This window comes from Cervus elaphus, chromosome 11 (genome assembly GCF_910594005.1).
Source record: "Cervus elaphus chromosome 11, mCerEla1.1, whole genome shotgun sequence".
In the NCBI taxonomy this organism is placed as follows: Eukaryota; Metazoa; Chordata; class Mammalia; order Artiodactyla; family Cervidae; genus Cervus; species Cervus elaphus.
In genome coordinates, this window is record NC_057825.1 from 63,149,044 (window position 1) to 63,163,019 (window position 13,976).

Here is a 13,976-nt window from a genome sequence, read left to right on the forward strand (position 1 = left end):
AGGAGTACGTCAAGGCTGCATATTGTCACCCTGCTTATTTAACTTATATGCAGAGTACATCATGAGAAATGCTGGGCTGGAGGAAGCACAAGCTGGAATCAAGATTGCTGGGAGAAATATCAATAACCTCAGATATGCAGATGACACCACCCTTATGGCAGAAAGTGAAGAGGAACTAAAAAGCCTCTTGATGAAAGTGAAAGAGGAGAGTGAAAAAGTTGGCTTAAAGCTCAACATTCAGAAAACTAAGATCATGACATCCAGTCCCATCACTTCATGGGAAATAGATGGGGATACAGTGCAAACAGTGTCAGACTTTATTTTTTGGGGCTCCAAAATCACTGCAGATGGTGACTGCAGCCATGAAATTAAAAGACGCTTACTCCTTGGAAGGGAAGTTATGATCAACCTAGATAGCATATTAAAAAGCAGTGACATTACTTTGCCAAGAAAGGTCCATCTAGTCAAGGCTATGGTTTTCCCAGTGGTCATGTATGGATGTGAGAGTTGGACTGTGAAGAAAATGAGCACAAAAGAATTGATGCTTTTGAACTGTGGTGTTGGAGAAGACTCTTGAGAGTCCCTTGGACTGCAAGGAGATCTAACCAGTCCATCCTAAAGGAAATCAGTCCTGGGTGTTCACTGGAAGGACTGATGCTGAAGCTGAAACTCCAGTACTTTGGCCACCTCATGCGAAGAATTGACTCGTTGGAAAAGACCCTGATGCTGGGAGAAATTGGGGGCAGGAGAAGAAGGAGATGACAGAGGATGGGATGGCTGGATGGCATCACCAACTCGATAGACATGAGTTTGAGTAAACTCCAGGAGTTGGTGATGGACAGGGAGGCCTGGTGTGTGGCGATTCATGGGGTCGCAAAGAGTTGGACACGACTAAGCGACTGAACTGAACTGAACTGAAGTTTACAAAGGAAAAATGATTACTGTAGTGGGAGACATTATGCTAAATTAAAATAAATAAGTAAATGATTTAAAAAACTTAAAGAAATGGTAATAATCTACCACTTATTAAATGCTTACTATGCACAAGGCATCGTGGTAAGTTCCTTACTACACAGCTCATTAGATCCTAACAACTCCATGAGTAAAGTGAAAGTCACTCAGTCATGTCAGACTGTTTGTGACCCCATGGACTGTGCCTGCCAGGGTCCATGGAATTCCCCAGGCAAGAATACTGGAGTGGGTAGCCATTCCCTTCTCCAGGGGATCTTCCCAACCCAGGGATGAAAGCCAGGTCTCTCGCATTGCAGGTGGATTCTTTACCACCTGACCCACCAGGGAAGCCACCATAAGGTAGATACCATAACAACTCCATAAGGTGGGCTTATGACCTTTCTCACACACTGAGAAACCAAGACCAAGATTTGCATAACTTGCTGAGCTTCATACAATTGGTAATTTCAAAGACACACTACATATGTTTCTTGTTTAGTCAATCAGTGGTGTTTAACTCTTTTGCAACCCCATGGACTGTAGCCCGCCAGGCTCCTCTATTCACGGAATTTCCTAAACAAGAATACTGGAATAGGCTGCCGTTTCCTTCTCCAGGGGATTTTCCCGACCCAGGGATGGAACTTGCATCTCCTGCACTGGCAGGTGGATTCTATTACCATTTAACAGAAAATGAAGTAGGAAAAAAAAATTTTTTTTTCAAAGTGCTACAAAAACATGGAATTCTCCCCAGGGAAAACTTTAATTAAAAACAAGCACCGCCCCCGTGGCTCAGTGGTAAAGAACCCGCCTGCAATGCAGGAGACGTGGCAGGAGCTGCAGTTTCCATTTCCAGGTCAGGAAGATTCCCAGGGTTGGGAAGATCCCCTGGAGAAGGAAATAGCAACCCACTCCAGTATCCTTGCCTGGAAAATCCTATGGACAGCCCATGGTGTCTCAGAAAAGTTGAATACAACTTAGTGGCCAAACAGAAAACAAAACAAAACAAATTAAAAAAAAAAAAAAAAAACTCAGGAACAAATGAAGACTAGTACAGTTCTTCACTGAAAATAATAAAAGAATACGCAAATGGGCCATTTGTGTCTCAGATATAGAAGACTGAATTTTTTAAGTGTCAATTCTTCTCTATTTCATGGGTTTAGAGTTATTACAATTAAAATCTCTGTGTCTTTCTTAACTTGCCAAAGTGATTTTAGAATTTAGTTTAAGAAAAATTGTAAGACCTTCTCTAGACTTATGCTGTGTGTCTGGTGAGGGCTGAGACGTATTTATCTTGCTGCCTAGCATCCCTAGCCCAGAGGAGGAACTCCATAAATATTTATGGAGTGAAAAATAGCTAAGAACATTTTGAAAAATATTCTAATTAATGTTTTTAACTAAATGAAACTAATGTTTCTAATACTCTAACTAGTAAGTGAAAACTTGCTTCAACAAAGGTTAATATCTTTGATATAAAAAAAATCCAATTTGATAAGAGGAATACAAAAAGTCTTTGATAGTTCCAAGGAAACAATTAAAAATAATTTGTTTAGGGAGTATTCATTCAAGGGTTATTAATAATCGTAAAAAATTTGTCCTTACCTAATGATAATAGAGCAGTAAAATTAATTATATCATGCCCATATAAAGAATAATATACAGCCTTTTAATATACTATTGAAAATTTAATGACTTTTTCAGTTTATTCTTTTACAAATGCTTACAATGGAATAGTAAAAGAAAAAGCAAAATATAAGGGTATAAACAAAAGCCTGATTTTACATATATATATATACACACACACATACATATAGATGTATATAGAGAGATGTATGAGAAACACTGAAAAAAATATAAGCAAGAAATATACTGAAACATCAACCATTATATAACATCAAACATAACCATATAGAATGGGTTGTAGAACTGCCCATTAAATTTTATTTTATATTTAGATATTTTTAGATTTTCTATATTTTCTATAACAAGTTTACTTAATTCTTAGATGAGAAAAAATAATCTCTGAAGACTAGCTTATTCAAGATAATAGAGCCAGAATACTAAAAGTGAAAATAAATCTGGCCTTACTTTCTATTTTGGTGTCTCCAAATTTTAGGAGATGTCAATTTCCATATGCTGTCAAATCCTAGGGAAAATCTGATTTTCAATCTGTGGAATCAAAAGAGGAACTCTCTCCAAAAGTAATGTTTTCTACAGTCACTCCTACACTCTTCACCTGAAACTCAAAACATGAAATTGAAAATATTTGTGTTTTTTAAAAAATGTGAGCAATTTAAGATAATTTTAAAAAATAGTCATTCTCTCAATACTTTTGCTGTGGATATAAGAAAGAAAGTTTTGACTGAGATAAAAAGGAGGGAAAATGTCCAGGAAACTTCTAAACAACAGGATAATCAAAACAATAAAAACACGAATTAGCAATACAATGCTTGGAAAAGATAGTTTATTTTTAATGCCATTGATGCGCCTTAATAGTTAAAACAAAACAGTAACAACAAAGATATCTAAAAATTACAGCAGAGGCTTCTCACTGGAACCCATACCTTGCCAGAGTTGAACTAAAAATCATTTCACTATTTAAATTGAATCACCTTTAGAAAATATCAGTGTGTAAGAAAAGAAACTGACAAAGTAAGTTTCCGCTTTTTCTGGAATTTTTAGCAAGAGAATAAATGACTTGGATTATATATTCTAAACCCTTAGAAGAAAAGAGAACCATGTGCCATAGTCTCAATAAAGGCCTGGTAACCTTTAATAAGAATCTGTTCATCTATGTAGAACTATACCCTCCTTTTAACACTGTTGATGAGTTGGTGCTGATGAGTTCACTTCAGGAACATAAAACTTAACTCATTGTTAGGTCTAACAAGAGAAGGATACATCTTACTCATGAGTCTTTCATTTCTAATGAGTAAGAGATGTAGTCGCTTTCGAAGATTCCAGATAAGAAAGCCTGGACCAATGCTTTTAAAGACTGACTCTCGATACACATTCTGGGGCACAAGAATTGCCCTGGCCACCACCTCAGTGGGTTAATCTACAATGGGATATCTAATTTTCACTCAGCAGAGCTCTACAGATGCAGACACTCTTAAATCATTTAAATTCAAGATGAACAACAGTCCTTTAAAAGAAACTAACATACCAAGTTACAGAGTGCGCTTATCATTAGCCATGAAGTGATTTGATGTAATTCTCACCACAGCTCTGACACTGGCGCAGGAGAGGCATTATTCCTATTGTGCAGTTGAGATCACCAGAGCTCAGAGGAATTACCAGTTTATAAGACTGTACAGCTCAGACCATGGGTGGGACTAGAACCGGGGCCTTGGGAGGCCTTTTCTAGTATTCCTTCCACTAAATCATGTGGGTTTTCAAGGAAACAAGTTTCCAAATAAGGCCCTCCCTACTCTCCCTTGGGTAACTTTAATAAAGTCAGTGTAAAACAAGCAACAAATTGGCAGTTCCCAAGCAGATGGTGCTGCTCAGCTGTGGTTAAGCCAGGAGGCCTCCAACAGGCCCAACTTTCGCAGACATGACTTACTATTTTCTCATGCTGGTGGAAAGCAGACGACTCACAAGCAGAGTCCCTATCCTCATCGCATGGCCACAGTCCTGCTCACTGCCCCTAAGGATCCGGCCAGCTCACGTATGGAAGAGGAGGGGACGGGACACGGCCAGGGGCACAGCACTGCCTCCAGGTCTTACCCCAAAGGCAAACCCCCAAATCCAGACAGCATGGGAAAGGCAACTGACAAACATTCAAAACACTGAATCCTTAATGTTTGTGACCCTTTCATATTCCAGAATGATGCTGGGATCAGGAAAAGATAAGAGTGACACCTAAAAGGGTAATGTGAAAAGTGATATTTTAGCCTTGTGCATGGTTTTATGTTTTCAACTACTATGTACATATATAGAATCATTAAAGTTGTTGTTTCCAATATTTATGTTAGAAAAATTGTATAGACACCTTATAACTTTAACTAGCATTTTAAATAACACTTGCACTTACTTTATTGTAATAAATTTCACTTTTAACACAAAAGAAAAAAAAAGGCAATGGGGGACCAATACCTACTTGTGTGTGGAAAATAGATGACAGCTTGCCACACAGTAATAATGGCTAGAAAATTTTGTAAAAATACTGAATTTTTACCTGGAACTTTTATGAAAATTCAATATTTAATGTTTTCCCTAATACTTGGTTTTCTTTTTTCTCACTAGAATTAAATAAAGAAAGCAAGCATATTTAGTTTCTTAGTCACAAGCACTATATAGACTTCTCCAAATCCCTTTCAATATACCCTTAGACCAAGCAAATGTTATTGTATTTCCTATAAGATGATAAACCTTGGAAAACATTGGCTTAGAGATTGTCGTCAGTCCTCATGAAGGTGGAACAATTCATTGGAGGAACCAGGGGGATTCGTGATATTCATTCATTTATTAAATGATTAAATCATATTTATGGAACACCTGTTATGTGTCAGGCTAGTTTTAGGTGCTGAGATACAACAAAGAACAAGACAAAATGCTTAATCTCATGGAGTTTAAATTCTGAATAAAGGAAATAGGGCAGTGAAACCACACATAGGTAATGAAGGGTAGCTGTTAGTACTAAGATTGAAGATACATTACAGCAGGTTCAGAAGTGAAGGAGTGGCCACCAGAGGTGCTATGTGAAGTAGAATCAACAAGGACAGAGTGAAGGAGGCTGGAAAGGACTATGTGTGTGTGTGCAGGCAGGGGGAACAAAATGCTTGCTGTCCCTGAATGGAGATCTTCTTGGTTGTTCAAAGAACAGCAAAGAGGCCAGGGTAGCTAGAGTTGAGAGAACAAGGGAGAATGTATAGGGCATAAAATCCGATTATAGGAGATGCAAACAGACAGTACCAAAAAAAAAAAAAAAAGCTCCCTAAGGAGCAAGCTAAGCCAGATAACTTCCAGTACAGTCCAGGAATTGTAGCAGGGCATGAAATCCCTGCATCCTGCCTTAGACAACCCTCAGTCTCTTTTCCCAGCATCTCACAATAAGCCCTTCCAAGTCCTTTCATTGTCCATTCAACCATATCCACCTGGGTGACTGCCACACCTCCCATGGCTCCCCGAAGACTGGCCTAGGAAAATAATATCTCCACACCTATGGGCCCATGGCCATATGAAGCCATTCCATGCTCTGAGCCTGCTCTGCTCCATTCTTTTAAAAAAAAAAAATTATTGATGTATTTAATTATTTGGATGCACCAGGTCATAGTTGTGGCATGCAGGATCTTTAATTCTGGCATGCAAACTCTTAGTTGCAGCATGTGGGATCTAGTTCTCTGATCAGATACCAAACCACACACAACTGCATTGGGACTGGACCACCAGGGAAGTCCATGCTCTCCTCCATTCTTGTGCATGCTCAACTCTAAAGGCTCTAGTGTATTTGCAATTTCCAACCGGGCCCTGCCGAGCCTTCTGACACATCAATTCTCTCTGCTGTGATGTCTTCTCTCCACCCACCCAAGCCCTGCTTATAGCCATCTGCAGATTCCTACTCATTCCTCAAACCCCACTTACATACAACTCCTCTGGGAAGCCTCCACCCACCACTCCTGAAAATTTGGCTCCTCTTACCAGAGCATGTACCTACTCACCTACTCTCATTCTGTTCTCTTCATCCAATTTTTCTAAATGGCCAAGCACGTGCTAAAATCTTGGGCCTAAAGTATGAAGATGAATAAAATACAGTTGTGGTCTGGCAGGATTTTTTACTCCAGTCAGAGCCAGATCAAAATAATTTTACATTATGTTATTACTACGTAAAATGCTGTAACATGAAGAGCTCTGGGAAGATGGATTTTCTTTTTCTTTTCTGCTGGGGGAGCAGGTTATCAGGAAAAGCAGCAGAGGAGGGACTTTTGAGTTGGATCTAGAGGATGAATGGAGACTCTGTGAATGAGAAAGGGCAGAACATGCTCCAGGAGAAAACAGGAAGAGGCGACTCAGAGGTACCTGGCAACTGCAGGGGAGAGTGAGCAGTACAGGATGGCTGAGCTCTGCTGGGGGGTCAGAAAGGCAGGTGGCAAAGTTATGAAGGGCCAAGAATTATTTACTAGGCTTAAAACCAGGAAGCGACACTAGAAAATGAGGGTTTTAGAAAAAAAGAACTCTGATGGCAATGCATAGGATGAGACGAAACACAGACCCAAACTGTACTGAAATTTAAGCATGTGTTTTGTATTTCATTTTGCTTTGTTTTATTGATCTAGTAGAATTCTCAAAAGACATGATAGTGTTTCCCTGTTAATAACAGTCACTCAATATTTGTTAAATGATATGAGTGAATGAATGAATGAAAACACATATCATCTCAGGAGGATGGGGATTTGTTTTTTTTTTTTTTTTTTTTAATTTGAAGAAACTCTAACCCAGGAGTCAAGTTTTTTGAAACTGTGATTTTGAGGTTATGTTGAAACAATTTATCTCACCTCATTATGGAATCAAGTGCTTCACATGAGTGGTTACTAATTTTCCAAATAGCTTAAGTATTTATTTCCTAGCACCAAAAGTTTGTTTTTAAATTCCAATTGTATTCTTTCAAGGCACATTTTTTTTCCTTCCAGCAGAAGCCATAGATTTTTTTTTTTTTTCTTAAAAGACTCAAGCTCATAGAAATCCACTGCAGCACACCGAGGTGACATGGTAATGCACAATGACATCAGATTCTGGAAAAATTCTGGTATTGCCACTTATGAGCTATAGTGGTTTCAATCATTTACAACTTCGGCTTGAATTCTCTCATCTGTAAAATGGGAACACTGATACCTAAATTGTGGAATTAAGTTAGATGTTGTGTGACACACCTGACACACAGTAGGTGATTCCGAGGCTGTATTTATCAACGTTAATGCAGTTATGAATTTTTCACCTCTGTATTTTCCCCAAATATCAGGCTATCAGCTATCGTTTCTGATGTCATTTGTCTGCATCTAACAGATGCTTCTTTCTTCAGTCCTCCTAATAAGCTATTTCTAATTTTCTTTAGGGATTACTTAGATAATATATGCCCCTTCATAAGCATGCATAAAACAAAAGTATCTGAATGAAGGAAGGGCCAGGAAAATCACAGTGTGGGTGAAAACGTTTTGTGAAAGCCAACCTGAAAGCTCAGAAGCTTAGCTTGCTTACTTTCCAGTTCCAAACTGTATCCTAAATGATAAATATTAATAACAACAGAAGCTTATTATCCCCACAACACCTGAGATGTGGTTATAGAGAAAAGTAGAAAGTCGCAAAGCTAGACTGTTTGGAGTACATTATCTGTTGATAAAGCTACCAAGGATTTCAGGCAAAAAATAACAATAATAATTCATTAACAGTTTAAAACGAAAACAAAAAGTTGAGGTGAGGAACAATGACATGAGAAACCAAAAGGAAGAACAAAGCCCTTAGACGACAATAAAAGACTTCACTCACTGCGTAGGTAAAGGAGAAATAGAGTTGATTGGAAGTAATTTAGTGACTACTTATGGAATTACAATAAAGATGACAAAAATCTCAGAATTTGTAAGGCAAATGTAAATATAAATATAAATCAATTACTGGCTTATTATTTCATTAAATTGAAGATGGAAAGGGCCAATTCTTGAGTCACAGCATTTGCCTCCTGGGGTCCTAGATAGCTTTCCCTGTCAAATTAAAATAAAAAAGATAAATAAACATGAGAAATTAAGAATGTCGAAGTGTATGAAGGGAAAAGGAAAGAAAGGGGAAAATGATGTTTCACAATTATTATCCAGGCTAAGAGAAACAAAATTACTTGATCATAAATTCAAGATAATCTGGTTTTCTTTATGAGTTCCCATTTTATTAATGAAAGCAAGGTAACACCTTATTGTACCCGGGTGAATTAAAATGCCTATTTGAAGAAGCAATCCTCCATAGGGGTCTTTAATAGAATCTGTGAATGGTTCTAGAGCCAGATAATTCAGCTGTAAAAAGGCAATATTAATATTAACCTCTCAATGTGCACAGACCTACCTTGAGGGGTATAGGGACAGAGAAATGTTAACAGAATGAACCAGGCACATCATTTCTTTAAAAAAAAAATTCTGAACTCTTTCAGGGGCAAAAATTGGATAAACCTCTTCTACAAAATTGCTTGCAGTGTTCACTGTTATCCCTTCATGCCTCTTGCTCCAAATAACACTGACCAGCTATTCTGTGATTACAGGGCTGCTCATATTATTTTCTGACTTTGCATTCAGGGCATATGACTTGTAAGAAGTGTGACAGAAAAGCATTTAATCAAAAGAAACAGAATAGCAAACGAACTTCCAAATGCAGAACAGTCTCAACAGGAGCCATGACAACACATTTCCAAATTAGAGGCAGGTACTCAGTGGGGGCCCCTGAAGACTATGAATTCATAAAATAAAAAGGGATAATTCAAGAGAAGAGGCAAATGTGCTTTAATTGAGCAACTGGTCAGTTGGTGAGGAATACAGGTATAATAAATGACTCTTCTCTTGGTTCGAGACTTTTAGATAGTTTTTTTGGGAAATGCCAATACATTTTACTCTTTCTTTATAACTCCCATTGGCAATATCATCTTTGCTTTCATCAACAAATTCCAGATTATTGCAAATCTCCTAGTGCTGCTGTCTCCAAACTCTTTCCAGCCATCCGAGGTAATCGAGTCATATTCCTTCTCCTAATGTCCCACTCTGTTCACATCATTCCTCTACTCTAATGCTTTCAACTGTTCACCATTATTTACTGAACTGATAGTCCAACTTCCATTAGCTGCCATGTATGATTTTACATCAAAAACTCAAGCTACACTTACAGTCTTCTAACTCCTTAATAATCAAACATGGATTTCTCTAAATTGCATGATTTGCTATTCCCCAAATGTCTCCATGCTCTATATACTCCGATTACATTTTCTCAAGGTTTTTTCCTTTATCCCCATCTCTACGTATTAAAAGCCTTCAAGTCCTATTGCAACCATTTCCATGATGTTCCCACTAATTATTCCTCAAAACAAACAAACAAAAAAAGGTCCTCCTAACTCCACAGCTTTTGTGATACTTATCAAATTTCACCTTGGATTGTAATTATTTATGTGTGTTTAGTCGCTCAGTCGTGTCTGACTCTTTGCGACCCCAAGGGGTGTAGACGGCCAGGCTCCTCTGTCCATGGGGATTCTTCAGGCAAGAATACAGGAGTGGGTTGCCATGCCCTCCTCCAGGGCATCTTCCCAACCCAGGCATCGAACCTAGGTCTCCCACATTGCAGGCAGATTCTTTATCATCTGAGCCACAGGGAAGCACATAATTATTTATAAATCAATTTCCTTTCCCCCACCCCACTAAGTCCTTGGAAGATGCAGTTTAGTCTAATTGGAGAAAAACAGGCTTTTCAGTCCAACAAAGCCGAGTGTGATATCAAGATTTTTTACCAAATAGCTGTACAAACTTAAGCAAGAAATTGGCTTTACAAAATTCTTTGCTCACCTGTAAAATGGGTGATAATTATGCCTGCCTTAATTCATGCTATGAGGATGAATAACATTGTATGTAGTGTTGACACAATGAGAGGCATATAATAAGTGCTTAATAAACGATGGCTATGATTACCATTGAAAGTGGACACTATTTATTATCAATCTTTGTGTTTGACAGAACAAATAATATTTAGCCTGCTTTGACAGTACTAGGTATACAACAAATGTGTGTTGAATGAAACAATGAATGAGTGAGTGAATAATTCAAAGATTATTTCTGAGCTCAGTGAAGACTATCAAAAGTTAGCAGAGAGTTAGAAGCCTGTCTAGAGGTGCAAGATGGTTACCCTATTCCTTTCCTTTCAAAACACCATTTCCAGGACCATCTTTAGCTAGATGAAGACAAGTCAACAACTAGAATATCCAGTCCCATAGAGTAAAATTGACATACTGAATAATCCAGAAAGAAAATCCATCCAAAAGCATTTAAATTTGGTGTTGCAATGTGCTTTTGCTATATGTACTGAATTTTGGTAATAATTTACTTTAGAATTTACAAGCCATCTAATTGTTCCAGATGAACCTCAGAGCTTATAACTTTTTCCTCTTCCTTTCTCCACAAGAGAAACCTCTCCAACCCATAACATGAAACAAGGCACTAGGTTTAAAGGGAGTTTATTTTTTGCTTTGGATATTTACTTAGCTGTATATATTTTACAACTTTCAATGTTGAGGGGACAGTAACTATAGCAGATTGCTTTTTCCAGAAGTGACAACAGCAATATTTGAAGTCATTCTCTTTCAGAATCTTTCAGAATCTTACATTCTCTTTCAGAATCTTCTCACTCATTATGAAGAGATGGAGTCTGTTTCCCCTTCCCTTTAACTTGTTAGGCTTATGACTGCTCAGATCAACCTAGTGGAAAGAAGAGATGTTATATGACCACCCAACTCAAAAGGATACAGCTTCTGCCCAGGTTTCTCTCAGCATGTTTTCAGGAGGCCTACACATATGGTTCAGAGAAGGCAATGGCACCCCACTCCAGTAATCTTGCCTGGAAAATCCCATGGACGGAGGAGCCTGGTAGGCTACAGTCCATGGGGTCACAAAGAGTCGGACACAACTGAAGCGACTTAGCAGCAGCAGCAGCACATATATGGTTTGTCCAGTAGTCATGTATGGACGTGAGAGTTGGACCATAAAGAGAGCCTGAGCACCGAAGAATTGACGCTTTCAAATTGTGTTGCTAGAGAGAAGACTTGAGAATCCCTTGGACTTTAAGGATATCAAACCAGTCAGTCCTGAAGGAAATCAACCCTAAATATTCAATGGAAGGACTGATGCTGAAACTGAAGCTCCTATACTTTGGCCACCTGATGCAATGAGCCAACTCCTTGGAAAAGACCCTGATGCTGGGAAAGACTGAAGGCAACAGGAGAAAGGGGGTAGCAGTGGATTGAGATGGTTAGATACCATCACTGACTCAATGGACATGAATCTGAGCAAACTCTGGAAGACAGTGGAGGACAGAGGAGCCTGGAGTGCTGCAATCCATGGGATCACAAAGGGTCAGAAATGACTTAACAACTGAACAGCAATACATACCACATGGAGAGGTCACACGTAGGTGTTCTGATCAATTGTTTCAGCAAAGTTTCAGCCTACAGTAACCAACAACTGCTAGATATGAGTGGAGTGGAGGCGAACTGTCCCCACTGTGCCCTGATTAAATCTCTGACCCACCGAATCAATAAGCCTAATAAATAATTGTTTTATGCCAGTAAATTCAGGGATAATTTGTTATGCAGCCATAGAAACTGGAATGGTAATTAGGTATCTTGTTGTTTCCTAAGTGTCCGGCTGGATTGTATGTTTCATGAGCAGGGGAAAAATGAAAAGAAACAAGTGAGGTGAACAAGTTATTTTAAACCCTTAGTACAACTGATTAGCATGTCAAAAATATGTCAAGTCCATGCTAGACAGTTAAAAGTTAGCTATAATAACTGGAGAAATAAATGAGGTTTTGTTCTACATATATACTTATAGGAAGCCAGAAAGAGACAAATAGACAACAATAACCAACCCAGTAAACCAGCAACATACAGAGTTAATCTGGTACCCTTAATAATTTAGCAACTGTCCAAAAAAAAAATCCCTTTTTGCTTTTCTAAGAGTTTTGAAATACCTTTTGAGATAAGGCCGGATAATCATTAGGGCTTTTCCCACTCCTCTTACTTCACTGCCTAGCATGAAGCCCCATTTTATCATCGCACATGAGAAATTCTGACTCTTAGCTAAGACATGAGAATATTAGTGCTACCTGTTCATCATAAAAACAGCACACATATCTGGGTGGAACATTAAGGCCTTATCTTTTCTCAGTTTCTACTTTCTGGTCCATAAAATGTTATTCCCATCACATAGATCAGACAAGTGAAGGCCAGAGGAATCAGAATCCCATCAGGTTATACAACTACTAAGGAACCAAGGACTAAATTCCAAGGCAATTGTATTTTCTTGTAAGTTTTTCTCTAATGATACTACCTCTCAACAGAAAGATGTGACAGTTACACTATGTAAATAAGACTGTGAACTTCTGTATTTTTCTAATAAATCAAATAAAATCAATTAATGTGAATTATTTCCTCTTCTCCAGGTCTATGGACTGTTACTTCCATCCCTCAAATTTGCAGCCAGGAAGGCAGAGGGAGGCTACTACTGCTTTACAGAAAGGCTGGGAAAAGTTAACCCTGTCTGCTTCTCATCTCCCAGGAAAACCAATGGAGAGGGTGCATCCCTGTAGTTTGTAGAGTAGGGTTAGAACAAGCAGGTTTCATTTGGGCTTTCGACTTTGTTTTTTGTAATCTGTCTTTCATGTCATCTTGTCTGTGTGTACCTTGCTGCTTTGATTAGTGAAACCAGAATCTTCTGCTGAGGTTCTGATATATCTAATAGTTAATCTGTTTTCTTGCATTGGAAAAAGAAAGAAGGGAATGGAAGAGAAAAGAACAGAAGAAAATGGAAAGTCATCTGTGGTCTCTTGTTTTCCCAAGGCTTCATGAAATTCATTAAGCCCCACTGAAGTTTTCATTTACTTTTAGAAAATATTTTCTCCTTTCCTGGGAAGGGAAACACTTGCTGGCTTACTACAGGTTGAATATATACATAAAACCTGAAAATCACAAAGGATCTAAATACTTGCTATGGTTTTTCAATGCTCTAGAATTGAATAGAAAGAAAGCTTTAATGGAAAGAGGGAAGAGAAACCACCATTTCAAGTAAATTAAAAACAACCTCCAGGCAAAGGACTATACCTGCAAAATAACTTTCCTTCTAGTATAAAATTTAGAACAGAGGAACAGAAGGAGCCCGTTTTTAAAAGCAGCAGCTTCCAATCCGTTCATTTACCACGCACTAAAATTCAAAAGTTGGTTCATTGTCGAATCCAGTCATTACACCATAATATGGGGCTTTAACAAATTGAGATTTCTTTTATGTATTTGTTCCTCT

General features: G+C 38.3%; 1 long non-coding RNA gene across 2 annotated transcripts in view; it reads right to left on the reverse strand.

The window, feature by feature from the left end:
- The window catches only part of LOC122702799, a 460,764-nt gene that overhangs the window by 168,309 nt on the left and 278,479 nt on the right, over positions 1–13,976 (reverse strand). The window contains exon 5 of one of the 2 annotated variants that reach the window (XR_006343334.1): positions 11,202–11,381. The exons of the other annotated variant lie outside the window; for it this stretch is intronic. This is a non-coding gene — a long non-coding RNA (uncharacterized LOC122702799). Of the gene's footprint in view, positions 1–11,201; positions 11,382–13,976 lie in introns of those variants that run through there. 2 annotated transcript variants of the gene reach the window in all.